At 52.5% G+C, this 15707-nt stretch overlaps 1 protein-coding gene across 2 annotated transcripts in view; it reads left to right on the top strand.

Annotated features, from left to right (window-relative positions):
- Positions 1–365: 365 nt before the first annotated feature.
- The window catches only part of TENT4A (terminal nucleotidyltransferase 4A), a 45956-nt gene continuing 30614 nt past the window's right edge, over positions 366–15707 (top strand). For both annotated transcript variants that reach the window (XM_073891098.1, XM_025867547.2), the window contains exon 1: positions 366–496. The gene's annotated coding sequence lies outside the window, so the exon portion shown is untranslated. The remainder of the gene's footprint in view (positions 497–15707) is intronic.

The raw sequence follows: 15707 nt of genomic DNA, 5'->3' as shown, positions 1-15707 counted from the left end.
CGCCCCCACCGCCCGCGCCCGGCCCCGGCGCGCTGCCCCCCGCGCTGCTGACGGCGCTCGGGCCCGCGGCCGAGGGCGCCCGGCGGCTGCACAAGTCGCCGTCGCTGTCGTCGTCGTCGTCGTCCTCGTCTAACGCCGAGTCGGGCACCGAGAGCCCGGGCTGCTCGTCGTCGTCCTCGAGCAGCGCCTCGCTCGGCCGGGCGGGCGGCGGCCGCGGCGGCGCCTTCTTCCACTTCGCCGACGGCCCGCCGAGCGCCCCCGGCGCGGCCAACGGGCATCCCGGGCCGCGCGGCCCCGCGCCCGCCGGCTCCCCGCCGCAGCACCAGTTCCACCCGGGCCGCCGGAAACGCGAGAACAAGGCCAGCACCTACGGCCTCAACTACCTGCTGTCGGGCAGCCGCGCGGCCGCGCTGAGCGGAGGGGGCGGCCCCGGAGCCCAGGCGCCGCGGCCCGGCACGCCGTGGAAGAGCCGCGCGTACAGCCCCGGCATCCAGGGGTGAGTGCGGGCCCCGCGCGGGGCGGGCCGGGCTCCGGCTCCGGCTCCGGCTGCGGGCCGCAAGGCTTCCCCTGTTCCCAAAAAATGAAATCCCTCTTGGGAAGGAGCGATCGGCTGCTCGGATCCCCAAACTGGCAGTGCAGCCACGGGGCCGCTGAACGCGACCTGTAATCCTGGAAGCGGGTGTCAGATGCTTCACCCTTTTCCCGCTCCCCAAGCCCTCTCAGGGGCCCTTTGTCAAAGTGGGGTGCAGATGGGGGTGGAGGTTTATGTCAGCGGCAGACGGTTTTACTATTGCCGGGAACTTGAATCAAGTGGAAGGCAAATCTGGTGAAATAATAACTTTTTTCTTTTTGAGAAGATCCTTTTGGGAGATGATTCGTTTTTGTTTTTGTTTTTTTTTTTTGGGGTTTTTTTTTTTTTTTTTTGGTACTGATGAACTTTAACCGACAGTGCATTTAGAAGTAATTTTTTTGGGTGAGGGCTTTAGGATTTAATTTTTTTGCAGAAATTAACGTAGAATATCTTTTTTAGTTTTTAAAAAGTAGTTGATAGCCTTCAAAGAAGACAAAAACGTTTGTAGCCTGTGTTCTTTGAAAGATGTTTATTTTAAATGCTTCCACGTTGGCCTAGAGGGGATTAGAAGTTCTGTTTAAGTTTAGTGCAGTTACAAATGACAGGGACTGGTTAAAAGAACAAAAGGTGAGGGGTGGGGCGGGAGTGTGGGTTGAAGCACTCCCAGGTGAGGCTGCTCCGGTGGGAGAGCTACCTACCCAGCCCTTTGCCTTCCTGTGCTTTTCAGAGCACCTGGAAACAAAGCATTTGTACATAGATTTTATGTCAGTATTTCAAGACTTAAATCATAAACTTTCTTTGCAAGTTGCATCCTGATTTAAAAGCTGCCTAAGCATTTTCCAGGGTAGTAGGATTGTTTACAAATACTGTAGTTTTTCAAATCCAGCAATTGCTAGATACTGAGATGACTTCTTAAAGTAACTCATTTTTCTTATAAATCTGTTTATTCGACTTGGAAAATACTAAGTTGATACTGCTTTAAAGCAAGTGAGATACACCCTAAGAGCTTCTTGTCCTACAATTCGTTTCACCTGGTTTGGGTTAGAAGCGTTACTTTCTTAAATGTCCCGAAGCCCCAGAGTGTGCATTTCCGCCCCAGGTAGGAGTCTTCCTCTTCTTGCTTCTCTCCCCCCAGTCCCTACTTGTCTGGCTGTCCGAGACGGGGTGGTGGGGAGCTATTTCTGGATGTATAGCATCATACCTGAGTTCCTTGGTGGGGAGGCCGGGGGGTGGGGTGAGGCCTGCAGGTTTCCAGCCTGTCATGTCCCTGGGACTGACTCTGTGTCTTAGCACTAGGAAAATTGGAAGACATGTGGTCTTCACTTGTGGAGCATTTTGGGGTCCAGACGGTCCCAATTCTTGCTTCCTCCGTGAGCGGCTGGCAGCGGCGGAACCATGCCCTTTTGCAGATTACTCAGGCCCTGGAGCCTGTTTTCAGTAAGCTTCAGTATGTACGTTACTCTTGTTTTTTTTTTTTTTTTTTCTTTTTTTAAGATTTTATTTATTTGGGAGAGAGAGCGTGCATGCCCACACCTGGGGGGGAGGACAGGGAGCCGAGGGAGAGGGAGAAGCAGGCTCCCCACTGAGCAGGGAGCCCAACTTGGTTGGGCTTGGTCCTGGGAGCCTGAGACCCTGACCTGAGCCCCCAGGCACCCCAGCTGCTGCTGCTTTTATTGAAGAATGAGCCCGCTAAGTACCAGTTCTTTGTTAGGGTCTGAGGCAGTGATTGCCTGCAACACGCCTGTCTCTTGATCCTGGCTCTGAACCCTGGAGCTCCATGTGAGTGCCCCTGCCCAGCACACACTAGCACAGCGTCCTTGTCCAGCTGTGCAGACCTTCCCTCCTCCGCGTGCATCTCCCCAGTCTGGTCTTCCATCAGATCCTCTGCCCTTTCTCTTTACCCTCATGCAGATCGGTCACCTCTAGTGGAGATTGCTCCAGTGGCCCGAGGTGGTTCTCTTACACACACTGTTGCCGGCCTCTGGGCCTCCCCCACAACTGCCAGTTGGGATAATCTCCTCCATCAGCAGGTTTGGTCAGGTCTGAGGCCTTTAGAACCATGTGATGGTGTCTGTGGGGTCCTTCTGAGGTTAAAGACTGAAGCCTGAGACTCTCAGCATGCCTCCAGGCGCTACTGTTCTGGGCCTTGCCCCTCTGAGGGTCCTCCCCCGCCACCCCCTGCTGGCCTGTGAGATTTCTGCTCAGAGGCCACCTGTAGGGTTGAAGAGTAGCTTCTGAAGCAGCGGGTTCCACGTCATAACTTACCTGACTAGGAGCCAGTGCAGTCGTGCTCCTGGTAATGCTCCTTTTTTTCTCCTTGGCTGCCCACCCTTCCTCGCCTGCCTCTGTGGGTGATGTGTACCCCTCGGGGTCTGTCCACTTATTGCCGTTTCTGCCTGGAGGAGGCTGCTGGGATTGCCTGCCGGGCACCTAGAAGGGTGGGGTGCCTCTGCTTGGTTTGCTACTCTGAATGCTTCTTGCAGGCCGTAGTTTCAGGAGGGACAGGGCAGAGGAGTAGTAAGGCAGAGGAGCACTTAACTGTGGAGCTCAGCCTGTGGTCAGAGGAGGGAGATGTTCCTCCTCGTGATCCTTTCCATGGAGGTCCGCTGGGCTTCTAGCAGCTACCTTTTTGGTATCAAGAAATTAGCCTGTCTAGAACTTGGTGCTGTCCACCAGCTTACTCAGAGCGATGAGGAAGGCCACCACCATGTGTTTCATCTGTAGCTCAGAAGGGGAAAGAACTGTGATAAGACAGCCCTTGGCCTGGTCAGTAGAAAAGAGCCTTGTTGAAGAGCAGTGGCTCGGGCTTATTGTGCAGGCCCAGGACGGGCATTTCTGGACGGACCGTGTCTGTAGTCCTTAAGAAAGGATGAGCAGTTGCCTGATGCTGTGGGAGCGTGAGTAGCATCAGCCGAAGCCAGTCGGGCGTTTGCGTGGTAGCCCGTGGAGCAGCCTGTGCTGTTTGCTCTTTTCTGGGACAGAGGACTCTGCCCTTGGAAAGTGTACTGGTGGCCTGGCCCCACAAGGTTGCCAGTCTGCTTTCAGCCCTGAGCAAGGTGAAGAAGCTAGCCAGTGGAGGAGGATGGGGGTCAGAACGGGAACCCTCAAAGCCTGGAAGGGAAGTGCTCGTTTTGGAGCTGCTCTACTTCTTGTTCCATGTTTCCGTTGAACTCTCAAACTTTTGTTTTGGGAACGGTATAAAATGTGCCCTCTTCCTGGGCTTCTGACTTAGAGACGCAGGCAGCTGTGGACGGGCTTCTGGGCCCTGCGCTTCCCAGCCTCCGGTGCCTGTCACCTTCACATGCCCTCACCTCCACCCCCCTGGCCCAGCGAGCTGTTGATACTTTGCCCTGGTCAGTCCTGACAGCTTCAGAAACCTCGTCAGCTTAAAGGCAAAGAAAAGTCCCAGGTGAGGAAGGGTGGGAGCTTGGAGCCCAGGTGCGTCGCTGCATCCTTTCTGGTGCCCTGTAGGGTCCCAGGGAGAGCGTAATGGAATGAGGGAAGGCCCCCAGCCTTGGGCAGGCACTTGAAGGCGGGCACTTGCAGGCTGGACCCTGACCAGGCTTCCACGTGGGCTTTTGGCCTGCCTGCATCGCGCAGCCGTCAATGCAGCATCCTTTCTGCAGGGCCCTCAACAGCGTTGAATTTTTTGACATCTTCTGTTCACTCTAAGTTCAGCTCTTCATCTGAAGTTGGTGAGAAACGGACCCGTGTCGTTCATAGGATGGTTAGCCACATCCCGCAGGACTCCATGTGTGTTGTCTTCACTTTGTTCGGAGAGTCAGAGCCTGGAGGGGTATCTGGGATTCCTCCTCTCCCTCCGCTTGCAGCCTGACTTGGCACAAAGTGGCGCACAGGTGACCCCCCTCCCCCAGCGCGTCCTTGTGGGGACCCAGCGGCAGGGCGCAGGTGAGAGCCCAGCAGGGCCCACGGCAGATGACAGCATGGTCACTCCTGTTGCCTCTCAGTCCCGTCTCCGCCTGGACACATCACGGGCCACGTGGGAGAGGTTAGCGCAAGACCTGCCCTGCAAGGTGATGGTGGCACACACGGGCCTTGTTTCCTCAGTGTTCATCATTTGCAACCCCCCAGCTATAAGGTTGCTGTGGACGGAAGCTGTGCACATTTGTTGCTGCGCTGACCATGTGAAATTAGCTCCTCCTCAAAGGTCCCCCGCCCTGGAACAGTATCGCTTGTTCCTGCCTGGTATGAGTGAGATCGAAAATCTAGTGTGGGTTGCAGGCTGTGATGAAGTTGGGGAAACTTGCGCCTGGTCGCTGAGAAGTGAAGCTGGACACAGTGAGGACTGCCGACACTCAAGGAAGGGGTTGCCGAGGAGGAGGGCAGGACAGAGGCTCTGGAAAAGGATTGGAATATGAAACAGGCTGCAGGAGTCCTTGGGGAAGGTAGAGACCTCCAGTGTTTTTTGCAGAAAGTGGCCTTGGTAATGCTTATGCTGCAAAAGTCACAGTGGGGTGGAGTGGACCCCAACTTGCTGCCGGCAGCTTGTGAAGGAAAAGCAGTACCACAGCAATGCCATTTGCTTCTTAGAAATAACATGGTTGTGATTGAGTGCCTTGGAAGGTAATTTTTCAGTAAATATTTTAAAGTACCAATTTTTCATAACTTTAGGATTTTCCAGACCTCCTTTGGGTCGCTATTTAGTAAGAAATTTTGGTCCCCATTGTAAATGGAGTCATGTACGTCCGATGGGAGGAGGCATCATGGTTATCCTGGAAATGAGGACTTTTTTATGTTGTTTAGGATCTGGTTTTTTTTTTTTTAGTTACCGGATAAAGAGGGCTGTAAAAAAAACAAGACAAAACAAGCAGCAGCCTGTGATGTTGAAGTTGAGAAACCTGGTGTTGATGCTGCACCAGTTCGCAGGCTGACAGGTGAGGGGTCACGGTGTCATGCTCACTGGCTCCCGAGGAGATTGCTGCTGGCCGTGACTCTGGAGAGGCCCCTCTCGATGCTCTGTTCTTCTCCTAAGGCTGCTGAGTGAGTGTGGCACTGGAGTAAAGGCAGATAGGTGACCTTGGTGATTGAGACAGTTGCCCGAGACACCTGTCCCCCATGTCAGCATGTGTCCCAGGTGAGGTGGTCAGGGTGCATCTTCCTACAGTGTGGGATTTGCACTGCCAATTAAATCTCTTACCCTAAGATTTCCATGCCACTGTTGTTCTTTGTTGCTGTGTGACATATGAGCACAAACTTAGCGGCTTAAACCAATACTCATTCACTGTTTCATGGACTGCGTGTCGGAGGTTGGGATGGCTGGGTTGGCTTCCTGTTCAGGCTCTCCACTAGGCTGCACGCAAGGTGTTGGCTGCTGCGTTCTTGGCTGCAGCTCAGGCTCCTCTTGCAAACTTACTCCTATTGGCAGAATTCATTTCCTTGCTGTTGCAGGACTTAGGTCCCCAGTTCCTTGCTAGCTGCCAGCCGGGTCCCTGTCTCAGCTCCTTAAAGCCGTCTCTGCCTTCCTTGACTTGTGCTCCCTCCATCTTCACACAGGCCACAGAGCTTTGAATCTCTGACCATGGCTCTGTCTGCTGGAGGAAGCCCTCTGCTTTAAGGGCTTGTGTGTTTGGTTCAGGCCCACCCAGTAATTGTCTCTCTTAAGGGCATGTGATGATACAGCACGATCACAGGAGTGATGATTTCGTCTCAGCCACAGGTTCTGAGGATCGGGGTGTGAGATCTTCTGGAGGCTTCCTTCCATGTCTGTAGGCATGCTCCTGTAGGTAGACTTAACCATCTTAGGTGATGAGGAGGATGTGCTTTTCTTTTCCAGGACTTCTCTCCCTTGACTGGATTCCAGCCCATCGTGATGACTCTGATTAGATTGCTGGCCCTGTCCTGGCTCGGTTGTCACGACTGAACTCAGGCAACCAGAGTGACTAGCTCTCAGTGCCTTTCTGTGCCTCTCTCGTATGTCCCGTAAGAGATGTGTATGTGAAAGCCATGCGAACGAATACACAAGAACTACAGCGATTGAAAAGTTCTGTTCACAAGGCCCCCTGCGTTGGCCAGCTTAGGAAAGCTGCCATTCCTCTGGGGGAGGGGGCGTGGCGGGGAGGTGGGGATGCCAGGTGATTCACTCAAGTTGCCTCTGGAACTTAGGTCTACGGATGTAGCAGTCCATCTTCACTTTGCACAGGACCCGCACCACTTGTACGGCAGCTCAAGTTACTGGGAGTGGGGCCTCCCCCCATGGGCTGTGACCCTCACTTCAGAGCAAGCATACGCCCATGCCGTTCATCCCTGGCCCTTCCTGTGGGGCGACCGCTGCTCTTCCAGAGCTGACCACTGACCACTGGTCTCCCACGTCCGCCTGGGGAGGAGGGCTAGGGTCGTGGCTGTATTCCCAGGCCCAGCTGGGTGCTACTAGCCACCTCCGAATGAGGGTCTGATGAATGGGTGAGGGAAAGCGTGGAAGCTTACATGAACAAATGAGGGCCAGTTAGATAGTTTAAATCAAATGCTAAAGGTAATCTTTCTTGTCTTAGAATCTTTGATGATTTGATTGTCAACTTTCAAGTTATTTAAATGCAGAATATTAAAGTAAAATTGATTGTAGTTTTCTTACCTTCCCCAAGAGTGTGGTTAAACCAGTTTTATAGCTTGTAATGTAGAACTGGAAAGCAGAAAGGTTTCAAAAAATTCTCTATTTGAAAGGCATCGCCACTTAGATTTAGCTGGTTTCTTGTTATAAAATTAATACCTCACCGTGGCAAAGTTGGAAGACTCAGGAAAGTATGGAGAGACATTGCCTGTCCCTCAGCCACCTGGTGAGTGTCCTATGATCAGGCTGGGCCTGTCCTGAGCTTCGGGGTGCGTGCTCCGTGCGCCGGCGGCAAAGAGGAGACGGGGTCTTGCTCCTGGCGCACCAGGTCTCTGCGCAGACCTTAGTCCGTCTGCACACCAACGGGGCGGACTTGGTGGGAGAGGCTCTGAGGTTCCCGTTGGCAGGGAGTGTCTTTCGTTGTCAGCAACATGCCTTTTTTGTTGTGGGTTTGTGCCCTTTTATTTCCCAGATCAGCTGCTCTGTGGAACCATTTAGCCCCTCCTGTGGTTTGAGATGGGAGTTAATTTCCTAAGTGATAACATGTGGACGTAGGTGGTTTCTATCTTTTCGTATTTGAGAGAGATTTCAGATGACCATCGTGTTTCTGGACTCCTGTGGATCTGCAGCAGTGGCTAGGATGCAGGAATGGAAGGGAAGTGAAAAAAATCCTTTCATTTTTTGCTTGGAACCCTTTGGTTGGCATCTGTCTCTACCGTTGGGAAGCATGTCTGTGGCCTTGAGCTCGCTCGGTTAGCCTGCGGCCTGCACACCTGGAGGCTCATTCACAGGCCTGGTTTCATCGTGGGTTCTGACCTCTGAGCCTCAGTTTCCCCACCCCGTGAAGCTAGGTCTATGACATCCCCCTGGCAGGACGTGCTAAATCAAGGGGACTTGCAAGCGCTGTGTGAATTGTGACGTGGGGGATCGAGAAGGCCGCTCCTTCCCTTCCCTTTTCTCCTCTCTTCTCTGAGGAAACTGAAACCAAAAATTAGGCGGGGCTCGTTGCCAACTGGACAGAAAAAGCCTTTGCTCCGGGTTTGAAAATACAAGTTTCCCTCTCAGGCCAGAGCTTTTTTTCAGAGAAACTGCTAAAGCCTGAAGTTCCAAGTCTTCAGGGACCCATGCGATGTTGTGGAGACGCTTCTCCCTTTGAGTCAAGGCATTCTCTTCTGATTTTAAAAATTTACTTATTTTTAAAGATTTTATTTATTTGACAGAGAGACACAGCGAGAGAGGGAACACAAGCAGGGGGAGTGGGAGAGGGAGAAGCAGGCTTCCCGTGGAGCGGGGAGCCCGACGCGGGGCTCGATCCCAGGACCCTGGGACCATGACCTGAGCCGAAGGCAGACGCTTAACAACTGAGCCACCCAGGTGCCCCTGATTCTAAAAATTTAAACAGCGCCTAAGTAATGTGTTCTGTAGGTTTTAAATTAAGCAGTTTTCCAGAGCTTTGCGGGCACTGCTGTTCTGTTGTATCAGCTGTGTCTCCACAGGAGACTTGTGGAAAGTTTAGGGTTTTTAGTTCTGTGCACATAGTAGGAGTGGATGTTCTTTCTCTGAGCTCTTCGCAGCTTCTCACTTCGTCTGTGAACAGTGAAGAAAGCGAAGGTGAGGGGCGGGGCACTGTGGTGCTAGAGCGGACCGTCCAGTGGCCCCCTCTGGGAAGATGGGAGGGCTCTGGCTTTGTGTGGCCCAGCGCAGTAGCTGCTGGCCCTGTGTGGCCACGGAGCGCTTGCCCTGTGACTAATGCAACTGTGGAACTGAATTTTAATTGCATTTAATTTTAATGAAAACTTAAATAGCCTTATGTTTGGACAGCACCAACCTAGAGTAACTTTAGGCTCTTTATTCAAAACACAGTGTTTGATTCAGTAACTGCTGCCTAAATAAATCCAAAGTGGAACAACAGCAAAAGCTGTGGTGCTCAGCAAGCCACCACTGGAAAGCTCTAGAAATGGTGTTTCTGAGTTTCTGGCGGATATCCTTTTCAAAGGGCTGCCGTTTCAATAGCATACAAAGCATGATCTCGGTTCATGGCAGAGTGCACCACGGAACAGCTTGGTAAGGCTCCGAGCTTCTAGTCCAGCCTGGGGGTGGTGGTCTAGCGCTTCTGCTTGCTGGGTTAGTGACAGAAGTGGGCTGGTCTCTAGGCATGCGGTGGCCGCCGCGGCTCCCAGTACAGGGGCTTTGCGGGGCTCGGCTCTGTGCACTAGTTTCCACGGGTTTCGTGTGTTCTCCGAGCAGGCCTGGGAAATGGGTAACACCATTCCTCTTCAACAGACAGAAAACTGAAGCCTAGCCGGGCTAACATCTTTCCAGCGTTCATGTCAGGGAGCCCCAGACAGTGTTCTGTGAAGGAGACCTCTTCAAGACGGGCGGGAGAGGGCTTAGCAGCTCACCCTGTGAACCCGGCTTCAGTGCGTCTGTAGAGGGCCATTTCCTTTTTTGCCCTTCTGAAGAGAGGGAGCAGATTGAGGGAGAGGGAGAACCCAGGTCCTCCTGTAAGGACTTGGACAGTCAAATGACAGATGACAAAGATGCTGGAGGTGGGCTTGGGGGAGCTTTGAGGGGTAGGGTTTGGGAACCAGAAACCAGTCCTGCTGCTATAGTATGCTGAAAGTCCTGCTTTCTGCAGACATTCCAGGACTGGCCTGGAGGGAGGTTGTGCTGGAGGGAGCAGGGCTCCTCCCATTTGGATTTTTCTGGCAAGTTGCTGTCTAGGAAAAATGGAGCAGTGGATGAGTTGCTGTTTTAACTGAAGACTACCGAAAGCCAGAAGCAGGACCAGTGAACTGTTTGTTGACTCCCTCCTCCCATTTCTTCTTGTCGGTAATTCATTTTGAAGAGAGTAAGCTTTAGTAGATGAAGCATCTTGCCCGTGTTGCAACGAGAAAATAGGAGAGCTGCAACCTCCCCCCATGCTGGACAGGAAAGCCTGTGCACTTCACCCCTGCCTCCCCAGGAGGGGAACAGGTGTCTTCAAATCAAGAGCAAGAAGCAGGAACATAGTGAACTGGCAGAGATAGGAGCCATAGTGCAATGCTACTGCACTATAACTATTTTGGTTATAGACATCTTCTGTAAATTTAAGCAAACAGATTTTTAAAAATTGAAGACAACTCTGAAGTGACGGGATACCTTCCACATCCTGTGAAATGCGGAGGTCCTAAAGTATTGTGATAAGTTACCTCATGGAAGGAAGCTGATGATGAATCAGTCTAGAGAGCTTGTGGCTCCATCAAAGACCGACTCACAAGAGACTGATGTACAGTCCTATGGGCAAGCATCATGTAAACAAGAACACGGAACGGAGACCAAATTCCAAACAATGGGAACCTGTGAGAACTGTCACAGGTTAAGGTTTGGAATGAACTGAAACTTGCAAAATTGTTAAAGAGTAAAAATGGCCTTTTAGGAGTACTTTTGGGGTAAGACCATCGGAACTGAGAAGGTTGAGGTTGGGGAAGATGCCCCTTGTTCTCTGGACCTTCCTTCACAGGTGGGTGCTTCAGCTTTTGCTTTGCCCCCGTCAAGCAAGTGGTCTTCAGCACTTGTCACTGTAATGATCATCACTGGCGCTGTTGAGCCCCCATCCCTTCCTGCAGCGTCCCCAGCCACCCTCTCAGGTCAGGAGGAGGGGTGCGGCTCAGAGCGTAGGGGCCCGCTGGCTCACACAGCTGGTAGGTGCAGTGCCGGCTTTGGACCCCAGGCAGTCTGATTCCACAGCACATCTTTTTAACCACTAGACATGCAGAGCAAAGACAAAGACGGGATTGTTCAAAGAGGTATGGTAATAGGAAGAAAAGAATGACATCGAATTCCAGTCTCTAGGTAGAGAGATATGACCTCCCAGGTTGCAGAGAGCATCATGAAACTCTGCCCGGGCTCTGAACGGTGCAGGCACCCCGAAATGGACATCTTTGTCTCGATCTCCCCAAAAGGAGTTGGAAGTAGTTTCCAGCCTGGTGCTGTCACCCTACATTGCAAGAGTGACTCCTTGAAGTGGCCAGTGCCGCGTGTGACGCCGAGCCTCTTGCACTTCTCTGTGCTGATTGCTTTAGTTAGAGGCAGTGTCTAAGAGTGCTTTCTGCTGACTTCTAAATAATTAATTTTATTAAGTGGATTTGCGTATGTGTGTGTGTGTTTTAAAAAAAGGAAGCTTAAAAATCATGAGTGCACCCCACAGACATAACCAAAGTACAGTTAGGTGATTGCTGCTGCTCTCAGCCCATGGTGGACCGACATGTGGATTCATCAATGGAGTACTTCCAGTACAATTCACTTTAAACACACTTCTCTTTAAATACAGTTTACTAAGTTTTTAATTTTGCTTGAAAGTGAAAATAACGTGGAACCTCTCAGATGGAAATACTAGTTTCCAGGAGGTATTGCTGAGACCAAGAACATAAAAAAAAATGATGAGGGACGGCTGGGGGGCTCAGTCAGTTAAGTGACCAACTCTTGGTTTCAGCTCAGGTCATGATCTCAGGGTGGTGAGATTGAGCCCCGCGTCCGGCTCTGCTCTGGGTGTGGAGTCTGAGAATCTCTCTCTCCCTCTGCCCCTCCCCCCCTTAAAAAAAATGATGAAAACCTTAAGTGGCTGAGTGTAAAAAAAAGTAAAAGTTTTGATGAAATCTTGTCTGTTTGCTTACTGCTATGTAGGGTAGAGCTGTTAGTCCTTGCTGCGGACTGAATTGTGTCCCCTCAACTTCATCTGTTGAAGCTCCAGACCCCAATGTGATGATACTTGGGGAAGGGGCCCCTTGGGAGGTGATTAGGGTCAGATGAGGTCGTGAGGGCAGGGTCTTGTCCTGGGATTAGTGTCTTTCTGAGAAGAGGCCAGATTGCTCACTGGCTCTCACTGCACATAGAAGACAGCCATCTGCAAGCCAGGAGGAGGGCTCTCACCAGAACCTGATTGCGCCAGGGCCCTGATCTTGGACTTGTAGCCTCCAGAACTGTGAGAAATAAATGTCTGTTGTTGAAATTGCCCATTCTGTGGTGTCCTGTTACAGCGGCCTGAGCGGACTAAAATAGCCCTTTTATATGTCTTTACCTCTTGATTTGCATTGCATTATTTGTCACCATGAGTTAAGCGTTTGTATTTTGTTCTGTAATTATAATTGCTGCCATTTATTGAGCCTTTACAGAGTGCCAGGTCCTATTCTAAGTACTTTGGAGTCATTAAATCTTCATGACAACACCATGTGGGAGCACCGTCCGCATCCTGCAAGTTCTGGTCACTGGAAAGCAGCAGGGCCTCTCACCCCAGGTGGTCTGGGTTCCTGGTGACACTGCAGTCCTGCCTGGACGTGGGAGACCACAGTTTGCAGTAGATGAGTCTTGGTTTTTTATTTACAGAGACATCCCGCTCCCCACCAGCACTCTTCCCAGGACTCTGCTTCAGATTTCGGAGTTCTTTGCGTAGTCGCTGTGTCTGGTGGGCTTCGTGGAGGGTGTGTCCTTGCTGGCAGAACTTGCGGGAGCGGGGCCATCTTCCTGGTCCTTGTGTCCCGGAATGAGCTTTGCAGGAGCAGACGGTGCTCCTCTGGCCGTTACCCTGGCCTTGCTCCCCATGGTGCTGGCCCTGAGCTCCGCTGAGCGCCTCGGGCCCCGGCGCCTGCCCTTGTGCTTATTCACCAGCTCTGCACATGGAAGCCTGTGTCAGTATCTTGTTGTTGTGTGTGTTCAGTCAGGTTTTTAAAGAGAGCTAATTGGTGTCACGTTCCCTGAGGCCTGCTGTGTGCCTGAATACCCGTCTCTCGGCCTCAGAACTGCCCCATGTCTCTGGCTGTGAATGTTGTCAGAAATTGGAGGCGAGACTCATTCCCCCTTTGGTGAAGGTGGTTCACGTTGGTTAATTTATTAGTTGCCTTTCCAAAGCTGCCTTCTAGTCCACGCGTGTCGGTCGGTGCAGCATCTGGCTCGGTGTGGGCCCCCAGCATCCGTCCTGCCCTTCCACCCACAGGACGGGCTCTGCCTTTGCTTTATTAGGGAGACCATCTCTTCCACGTGACTCTGCCAGGCTTTCTGGGTTCCTGTTCCGGTGGTTGGCAGCACCTCTGTCCCTCCAGGGAGACCTTTTCCGCTTGGATGACTTGAATCATTTTCTTTTTCCTCTGTGTTCATTTTGTTGAACTCGGCTCTTCTTGCTCTGGCTCTCAGTGTGTGTCCTTAGCACGGTAGCTCCCCTGTGCCCTCATTCTGCTCCTTGTCGTCGGGTCCGACGTTATTGACACGTTCTTACCAAGGTTGCTTTTCTTTTTTTAATTTTTTTTTTTTTTTAAAGACTTTATTTATTTGACAGAGAAAGACACAGTGAGAGAGGGAACATAAGCGGGGGAATGGGAGAGGGAGAAGCGGGCCTCCACCGAGCAGGGAGCCGGATGCGGGGCTCGATCCCAGGACCCTGAGATCATGACCTGAGCCGAAGGCAGACGCTTAACAACTGAGCCACCCAGGTGCCCCACCAAGGTTGCTTTTCTGTAGAACAAGGCCCCGGAGCAGGCTTTTCCCGATCTGAGCTTGTGTGTTCTTCGGTGCTGGGTGTTGGGTGTTGTTTCTTTCACAGACTGGGTTCCTCTCTGTCCTGTTTCTTTTTGTTTTCTGTGGCCTGTTGATGGGGTAGCTGCCAGGGCCGACCTCACAGGCTGCCTTTCTGCTGATGTGGGTATGTGTGTTCCTGCTGTGCCCTTTCCACCTCACTGAGAAATTTCCGCACAGGCTGCAGGCTTGAAAGGCTGGCCGTGTTCTGGGCTGGTCTTTCTGACCTGGCAGCCCCGTGGGGAGAGGGGATAGCCTTGGGGCAGTCGGCGGGCACCTTTGTCAGGGCCCAAGTCTCCCCGAAGGACTCTGGCTTTCTCAGCCCTCTTCGGTCCTCTTCTTTCTGGCCACTGGGTTTCTTCCAAAGCCTGGCAGTCTTGTTTGCCCCAAAGTCGGCCCAGGGTTGCTGTGCCCCAGACTCAGGGTGTCTCTGTTCCCTAGGCCACGCAGGCTTCTTCCTGGTTCCCGAGGCCTCCCAAGCTCATCCTTGCTGTGGGGGGCCTTGGCCTGCTCTTCCTTTTCCCAGGATGCTGTCCCCTGACCTGTGCGAGTCTGGCTGCTGCTTGCTCTTCTGTCCAGGCTCCAGTACTGGCCCCTCACCATCCAACCTGGGGTAGCCACAGGGATGGCCCTGGGTCACCATTTGGAAGCTGCAGAGTGCACTCTACTTTTTCTGGTTTATTTTGGTTATCATGCCCCCCTCCATGCTGCCCTCGCCCTGCTCCCCACTCAGAGTGCGGGCCTTACTTACCTGGTCACGCGCACTGCTCCCTAGCCAGTTATCAGGGGAGTGCCGGCTGTGTAGTAGGGCTGCAGGAAATACCTGTAGAAAGAAGGGTTGCGTCTGCTTTCCGCGCTTCCATGCTGACTGCAACCTTTGGATCCGTTAAGTACTTTCCTTTCCTTTCAGTTTTTGGCAGTGTTCCAGTGGTGGTGGTCCTTTTTCTTAAAATATTTTTCTGGTCATCTTGGTGGGGCCTTGGGAGTCTGGTGAGTGCTGAACCCCTCTCCTGAGCCCTTCAGGGGTTGCCATGTCTAGTATGGGCCCAGGAGAATTGGTGCAAATGACTTGTTTCCTCCTTTAAACTAAATGGCGCCTGAGTGGCTCAGTTGGTTGGGCGACTGCCTTTGGCTCAGGTCATGATCCTGGAGTGTCCGGATCGAGTCCCGCATCGGGCTTCCTGCTTGGTGGGGAGTCTGCTTCTCCCTCTGACCCTCTTCCCTCTCGTGCTCTCTCTCTCTCTCATTCTCTCTCTCTCTCAAATAAATAAATAAAACCTTAAAAAAAAATAAACTAAATGGAAACAATCCTGGCTGATTGAATGAAAAGTAAGTGCATGAGAGTTAAAAGTTGTATTAGTTTTTACTCTTCTGATGGTGTAAATTGAACTTTATACACATTCTGGATACAGCGAAGTGAGATAGCTTCATTACAGTAGACTTCCCAGGTGTGTCAAGGCACCAGCGAGTGGGATGGCCCTGGCTTTTGTGAGGCTTCGGCGTCTGGCAGGTGATGAGTGCCTACCGTGTGCATGTCTGCGGATCCCACGGAACTGGCCACGGGTTCTCCCAGGTGCTTTTCCAGTCTTGGTGATCATCACGTCCTCTGTCAGGGGCACTGGGACGACTTGTCCCGTTAGGACAACAGCACCGGAAGTGAGACTCTTTGTGTCTGGCATTGGATACCTACTGAGTGGTCAGGGCGAGGCGGGCAGCCGGTGGGAACGGAGCAGCTTGAGGAGGTGGCGGTGGAGTGTGGAGGTTCCAGAGGTCTGCAGGAAGCCCCCAGGGCGGGGTGGTTGGTGGGAAGTGGGAGGCTCCGGGGAGTGCTTTGAGCAGCGTGGGCAGACAGTAGAGGTGCTGCCCTGCCTGAGCTCTTCATGCAAGACTCACACCTCTGACTGGTGGTTTAACTGCTGAGCCTTCCATAAGAAGGGGTGGTGATGGTGCTTATCAGGGTCATGCTTGGTGAGGTGTGTCCTACAGTGCCTGGACGGAGCCGGCAGGTGGTAAATGTCAGCTAAT

This window comes from Callorhinus ursinus, unplaced genomic scaffold, assembly GCF_003265705.2.
Source record: "Callorhinus ursinus isolate GAN/ISIS: 27379988/994484 unplaced genomic scaffold, GSC_fseal_2.0 scaffold3, whole genome shotgun sequence".
Classification (NCBI taxonomy): domain Eukaryota; kingdom Metazoa; phylum Chordata; class Mammalia; order Carnivora; family Otariidae; genus Callorhinus; species Callorhinus ursinus.
This window is presented reverse-complemented; position numbering and strand designations above follow the sequence as displayed.